This window comes from Rhagoletis pomonella, unplaced genomic scaffold (genome assembly GCF_013731165.1).
Source record: "Rhagoletis pomonella isolate Grant_MI unplaced genomic scaffold, Rhpom_1.0 Rhpom_scaffold_00006, whole genome shotgun sequence".
Taxonomy (NCBI): domain Eukaryota; kingdom Metazoa; phylum Arthropoda; class Insecta; order Diptera; family Tephritidae; genus Rhagoletis; species Rhagoletis pomonella.
In genome coordinates this window covers 9,442,423-9,449,998 of record NW_023458560.1, presented here as the reverse complement: position 1 = coordinate 9,449,998, position 7,576 = coordinate 9,442,423, and positions in this window count along the sequence as shown.

Sequence of the window (7,576 nt, the reverse complement as noted above, 5' to 3'; positions counted from 1 at the left end):
TTTTAACGCGTAGCAACTCCATAATTTCACAATCCATTCATAAATCACTATTAAAGACGCAATTTTGGTCGCACGCTGAATCGAAAGAGCTATAAATGTCGCAACGGAAATGAAATGAAACAAAGCTAAATAAAAACGATTACCCGGTAAAGCCTATTATATCAAATTAGCTTAAAAAATAAATGGTATTCAAGATTTATTAGCGAGCTAAGTTTATTCCAAGAGTTAAAAGCGTTAGGCAGTAGCCCATTATAACTGCTCATAATTCACAATGATAATCCTTTGAAAGCACATCTATGTTATACCAATTTTCGCATTAAATGACCATAAAAATGCAGTTAGAGGCAAATCATTGGTTATTTTGTCAACTGCGGAAACAAAGAACATTAACAGGAGCATCTTGCTAAGGACACTCAGATCCTACGGGTTTGGTATGAGCCTCAGGCTAGGTACATACATACATACGTACTTGTTTTTTGCAATGCAAAACAAAACTAAACTCTGCACTAAAATGCCTAATCTTTTGTATTCAAAATCACCAAAGGTATCCAAAAGCATGTAATTTTGCTCATAACAACCCCTGTTCATAACGATATGCCCAAAGAGTCCAAAAAATTAACATAAATCAAAAACTCCCTAAGCACCAATTTCGCAGCATTTTTCGTACAGGAATCTCCAAAAAATCATCTACGTGAGTACATGTGATACTTGCAAACCAGTTTAAATATTCTATGGAGTTTATACATAAGTATTTATATACATAACTTTCTTGAACATGCTAAATGGTATTTTTATGCATTTTCAATACTAGACACCGCATTAAAAAAGTCTTACTAACCATTTATGTATACTTGTTTTCCAAAAACCATTCTGTGGAACTTCGTAGACTCAGCCAATTGAAGCGTTCACAAGCGTAGCGCAATTTTGACACATGTCCACACATGCACACATTTAACATCCGATGACCATTGTTTGTATCCCCACAGGGCATTCGAAAATAGGAAAAGTACAAAAAAAGAGAGGAGGAGAAAAACTTTTGCCGCTTGGGGTATTTGTACAAGTACTATATACCTATGTAACTGTCTGATAAAAAATGTAGCAACCAAATCGCAATTGTATGTAGCTGAATCTTTCAGAAAGATGCTTTTGAAGACGAAACTTGAATATGAAATGGCGTGGAATAGAAAAATTGTCACCCAACAACACTATAAATGATTTTCCATATACCCTCCAGGGAAACCGCCGACTAGTGCATGAAATTTCAAGTTCCGCACTAGATCTTTATCGCCAAAAACGAACTAGTCCGATAGTAACTAGATTCCCACCAGTCCAAAATCGGCGAAAAGTGGTACTTCTAAAAAATATATTTTTTCACTAGAAATCTTTATCTAAAGTGACGAATTTAGAACTGAGTCGGAACTATCGAAAAAGGGATGCAGTGGAGGCATGTTTACTTTACACAAATGTGTTTTGGCGGCTTTTTCGTTCAAACACACTTCTATTCTGCACTTCGCATATGCTTCTTTATAGCTTGATAATATAAAACCAGAATTTGTGTTAACATTTTAACATATTGGGACCGTCTGGAATCTAACCAAAAACAGCGAACACCTCTGCAAACTCAGCTACAGCCAAAGGTATGTAAACGTACATTTCTTACAATCACTCAAACAAATTCAATTTCAAATTGAAAACACATTTCTTTCAAAATAACTTAACACCGCACACACGGAAGAACCAAAAATATTGAAAAATCATTATACTTTTTTCTTTCGTCTGTCGATTTTAGAACTGTTTCGGAACTATAGAATTTAGACTAGTTCGGAACTATAGAAAAAGGGATGCAGCGAGGTAAAATTGACAATTCCAGTAATGGGTCTAAAGGTACTAGAAGCGCACCAGTTCAGAACTAGAGATTTTTCCCACAGGGTAAGTACTTACTCATATGTACATACACGTAGTATGTATATTGTATTTTGCACTGCCTTTTTTGGGAGTCTCGAGAGTGAAACGATTTTTTGCTTGCTGTTTTTTGTACAACCATTTTCGTGTAACTGAAGCTCGTACTTCACTACTTACCCTCCTCATACTTATGTACATGGTATACATGATTTCATAATTAACCTTGGCTTTATCTCGTTTCCATTACCGAGCTTATAAGTACCTACATATTTCCATATTTGAACTTTCAACTGGGAGAATATTCTTGTCATAAAATAATACTAATAAAACCAAATCTTCAGTCAACATAAGGAAAGAAGGATCACGAAAGTTATACCCGCCACGTTTTCCGTTAACCAAATAAACTTTGGGTTTTAAAATAACATCACTCAACTACCGTACGAAGCAAAAAAATAATAATAATTAATTTAAATAAAACCGTCATGTCCGTTATTGTCTCCTACAGGAGTACAAATTGCTATATATTGTCCTCTCCTTTTATTGAAATACTAAAGGATGCTCTTCCCAGGTTACGCTTACATACATATGTACATGGTGAAATAATAATAAGGTGCTGTCACTTAGGGGGTGGTTGTTGTAATTTTGGCGATTTCGGCATACCAGTGTTACAGTAATACCTACTCTATTTATTCCAATTTCATTTCTGGCAAAATGGAACAAAAAATGGAGCAGACAATTTTGTGAAAAAAGTATGCGCAGGTATCACTGTATCTTTGTTTCGCTTTTGCTTTGACCATTCGTTTCAAATTCATTGGAAAATTTTAGCGATAGTTTCCAATAATTGTGATTTTGTAAGTAAATTTTCGGTAAAATATATACTACACATATTATTGGAGCAGTGCCACGGATGGCTACGATAATGCACATTTAAACGCATAATTATTTTATAATATAACTGATAGAATTCCGAAATGTAATTTTGAAATGGTAACAAAAATAAAGGTTGTAATAAAATTTCCTTTAAAGTTAAGATATTTAAAAACTAAGTACGCATATACATGTACTTTAGAACTTAAGGAAAAAAGACAAATAAAATTTCATACGGGCAAGGTACATTGAACAGGTAGTATCAGTAGAGCAGCTGATTTGATTTATTTTCAAATTATTTGGTCTCGAAAATGTCAAATATTTTTAATTTTTTCTCACGAAAATTATAAGTTGTTAAAATCCATTTGCTTGTGAAACCTTTTTCCATACAAAACAAGCGATTGAATAGCAGCTTTTGGAACGTTCGCCCAACTCGGCAGCACGACCGCTGATTACTGGGCCTTGCAAAGGATGGATCAATGCTTCGAGAAGCAAACAAATTTACAAGGAAAGAAAGTTGCATAAATTTTTATTTTTTCCACTTTCAATTTTTTATTTTTTATAATTTTTTGTATTTCAGATGGCACGCTTTGATTTAGAAGAAAAAATTCAGAACAGTTGTTGACACTTTCGATACCAGAAGCAACAACAAAATACACGCAAATGTTGGTTTTGCTCTACTGATACTACCTGTTTAATGTGCCTTGCATACGGGCTAATATGCCATTTTTATTAGAATTTAAGAATAATTAAAAAAGGAGAACGGTGTTATTTAATTTGTTTTAATATGAATAAATGAAAGACGGAAAATAGTCCTTATTTTTTAAGTTTTAACTAGGGCTGATGATACCCGGGTGCCCGGGTAATTCGGGTAATGCCCGGGTACCCGGGTACCCGATTACCCGGGTATTACCCGGGGCTTTTATTACCCGGGTAGTCGGGTATTACCCGATTTGCCCGGGTACCCGGGTACCCGATTACCCGGGTATTACCCGGGGCTTTTATTACCCGGGTAGTCGGGTATTACCCGATTTGCCCGGGTACCCGGGTAATATACATATGTTGGTGCCGGTTAAACGAAAAACACCCGGGTAATGCGACATAAAGCTTCTTGTATAATCTTTTTGGTGAGGATAAATATTTTTTCAGTGAGAACATTTTTTTTTATAATTATTTTTTTATGTCTAGAGTGTACGCGACTATGTACACCTAACCGCTTGCCTGAGTAGACGGAGACAAGAAAAGTAAATTAAAACATTAGTTTCTGTACTTAAATTCAAACTTCTAATTTTTGTAAATGCATATACATACATGCATGTGTACATATGTATGTATGTATGTATATTTTAAAGAATATTAAATATTAATATTTTAAAACAGGGACTGAGAACGAAATGTATGATCGAAACTAAATGCCATTGTCGTAGTTTTGTTCCCAAGAACGCGTCAAAACCAAAACCAAAATGAGAACAAAACTGACGAGAACGTTCTCATTGGGAATTATATAAGAACTAAACCCTGTGGTAGGCCACTTCTGGTACAAAAAGTAAGGTAACAAAGCCTTATGCTATTCATTCACCTAAAGATTTTGTACTTTTATTGTATCAGCTTGTTCAAATTATAGTTTCTTTTCTCATAATATTTAAAGCTTTTAAAATCACAATTATTTAATGAAGTTTCCTTAATACGAGAAGTAGGTTGATGAACGTATTGTTGTGAAATAATTGTGGAAGAAATTTTAAAATTTTTTTCATTCCAACACAAAAATTGCCTCAACTGTCGGTCATCGTTTAGATTCGCAGGTGGGTGTGTCTCAATAATTTTATTTGTTACCGATCCGATATCTGTACGTGCATTACCAACTTCGTAAATATTAATATTTTAGACAAGCCTAAAACAAGCTGGGTTTGGAAGTACGCTTGTGTGATGAATGACGGATTTGTCAAGTGCAATGTATGTGTTGTATATTATAATATTTCCCCATATGGTACGGAAGATTCTTATAGATTTTCCCTATGTACGTTCGTTTGCGTTATATGATCGTAAATGCGTTTAATTTTCACCTCTCCACATTTTTTCGGGTGCCCGGGTACCCGGGTAATTACCATACTGCCCGGGTACCCGGTCTACCCGGGTTATAAAATACCCGGGTACCCGGGCTACCCGGGTAATTCAATACCCGGGTAGGGCTTCACCCGCTACCCGGGTACCCGGGTAGCTCATTACCCGGGTGAAATCATCAGCCCTAGTTTTAACCATCATCATATGTGTGTGTACGGCCGTGTGGCCTTTTAAGTTTTACAAATAATAATTTTAAGGTAGAAAAATTCAACGGAATAATAATCATTAAAATTAATATATTTCATCGAAAAAATAAAAACTAAGTAATAATAATTTCTTTTGAGCGGAAAAAATGAAACTGCAATCACACTGGTTTACAGAAAAATATTTTATTGATGCAAGCTTCATTTAACTGGTGTGGGGTCCACTGATATACATATGTATTAGAGTCCAGCGCAAGTGTATTTGCCGCATTTCGTACAATAAGTACTCCTTGCATTGTACTCTACTCCCAACACATTGTTACTATTTTTCCGCATACATACCCTACTTGGCGTTGAGAGAGTAAATACTTGACGTACTTGCTATTACTCCACCAAAGTACGTACTCTACTTTCTCTCATCGCGTACGCGAGATAATTGCTGCTGCCAAAAGGGAGTAGCAAATCTACTCTCTGTATACTTGTAGTACGGTAAGTACTTGCGTATAAAATTTCAATTCTGGTTGTTAGCCTACTAGTTGATATCGTTTGCGGCGCTGGTCAGTGAAATTGAAAGAGTAAAAATAGAATATGGAATTTGACGATGTAAGGAAATGTTTACGGCCTTATTTATAAAAAATAACGTAAATTTAGACAGTTGTTTAATGTGACATTTTCATAAAACTTTTGTATTCAAGCAGCTTTTTAAATCTATGTATGTATGTACTTAAATTTGTATGAAAGTATTATTTCTCGTTTCTAATTTTCTATAAAACTATTTGCAGTCATTAACCAACAAATAAGTTGTCGACAACAATAACTTAAGCAATGCTGCTATACGAAATAAAATTATTAGTGGCAAATCAAAATTTTGAAAAGTGCCGATTTTCACATTCGATAGTTGGACATGGTAGGGACGAGATGTACGAGCATTTTTTTCTTAAGAGCTGCATACTGGTTTAAGAAATTTGTTATAGAAGCAAATTTATTTTCTATTTATTGTGCGTAATTTTATATGAATTTTTAGTTTTTCTTGAGAGCCTTTACAAATAAAAAAAATTTCGGAATATGTACATATGTACATACATACGCAGCCATATAACTTGATTTTAAGAGAAACGAATTTTCATTGGGCACGTTCAGAAGGCGCAACAGCTCAGTAACTGCTGCGATTGCACCTTCTGAACGCGTTGTTGCGTACTTCTGATCAACTGAATAGTTGCGTGTTAGATGATCGTAATATTTTTCTGATCATTTGAGACAACATGTTGGTGTGTACCTTTGAGAGTTGAATTTGACAGCTAATGTATGAAGTCGTTCAGAAGACGCATAACGATCACTGATTTTTTTTTAGCAACGGTTGCGCTCACCTGCTGCGCCTTCTGAACCTACCCATTGATAACTTTTTTTTTTGATAACACTGCGACAGCTCAAATTGGTATTGAGTAAAACCAAATGCAAGATAGAGTTTTTGAATTTCATTGAGTTTTTTTTTAATAAATACTAAAATTAGAGGTGTATGAATGGCGAAAGAAAAACTTTATCCGATTTTTTTTTTTTAAATCGAAACTACATTTTTACATACATATGTACATATGTACATGCATACATAAATATATTTAATATGAAATTGAAATTTTCACATCAATTTGCGCTATCTTCAAACCCATGGTTTCTATTGTACGCATATCGTCAGGGTTTTCCCCACAGCTTGGTTATGCTGCAGTGAAGCGACAGAACAAGTGACGAGAAAAAATATATGCGGACACTTATATGTATATGTATCTATGCACATACGTATCTATGCACATAGTATGTATCTATGCACATACGTATCTATGTATGCACATACGTATCTATGCACATACATACATATGTACATAGGTATGTATATTAGCATTTTAGTTGAAAGTACGTTTTGCTCGTCGCTCTCTTCATCGCTCCACTACAATCCTGTCCTTAATTTTATTCAGATACCACAAATGCACGATCCAGAAAATTCTTCTATCATTCTTGCCACAAATGTATGTTTTCTTCGAAAATACTCAAGTACTACCAGTAGAGTACTCTACTGTCAAATACCTTTTACTCGCAGTAGTTGCGGAAGGCAAAGTAAATACTCTACGCGTCTTGCTATTGATCGGTAGTTTACATACGCTTGCAGAAACTGGTTTATGCTTACTCACACTTGACCCGAACGATGAGAGTAAAGGAGGGAAAGTATTTGCGCGGCGATCGGATGTCTTGTTAAGCCCTTTAAATGGAATTGCGCAGGAGTTTAATTTGTATGTATTGGAAATAGTACTCAAAAAGTAGTAAAAATAATCCTAATCTTTTCTCCCTTTTTCTACTACCCCAAAATGCATAGCCGCAATTGGCATGCAGAAAAAGTGAGGTTTTGTAAGTGACATCACCTTATATTTATTTCACCATGCATATGTATTTCGAAAAGCGGCCCTAATGTCAACCTGAGCAAACGGGAGCAAACCTCCGAGTGTATTTCTGCCATGAAAAATAGGTTTTTATAAAAATACAGTCGCCGTTCA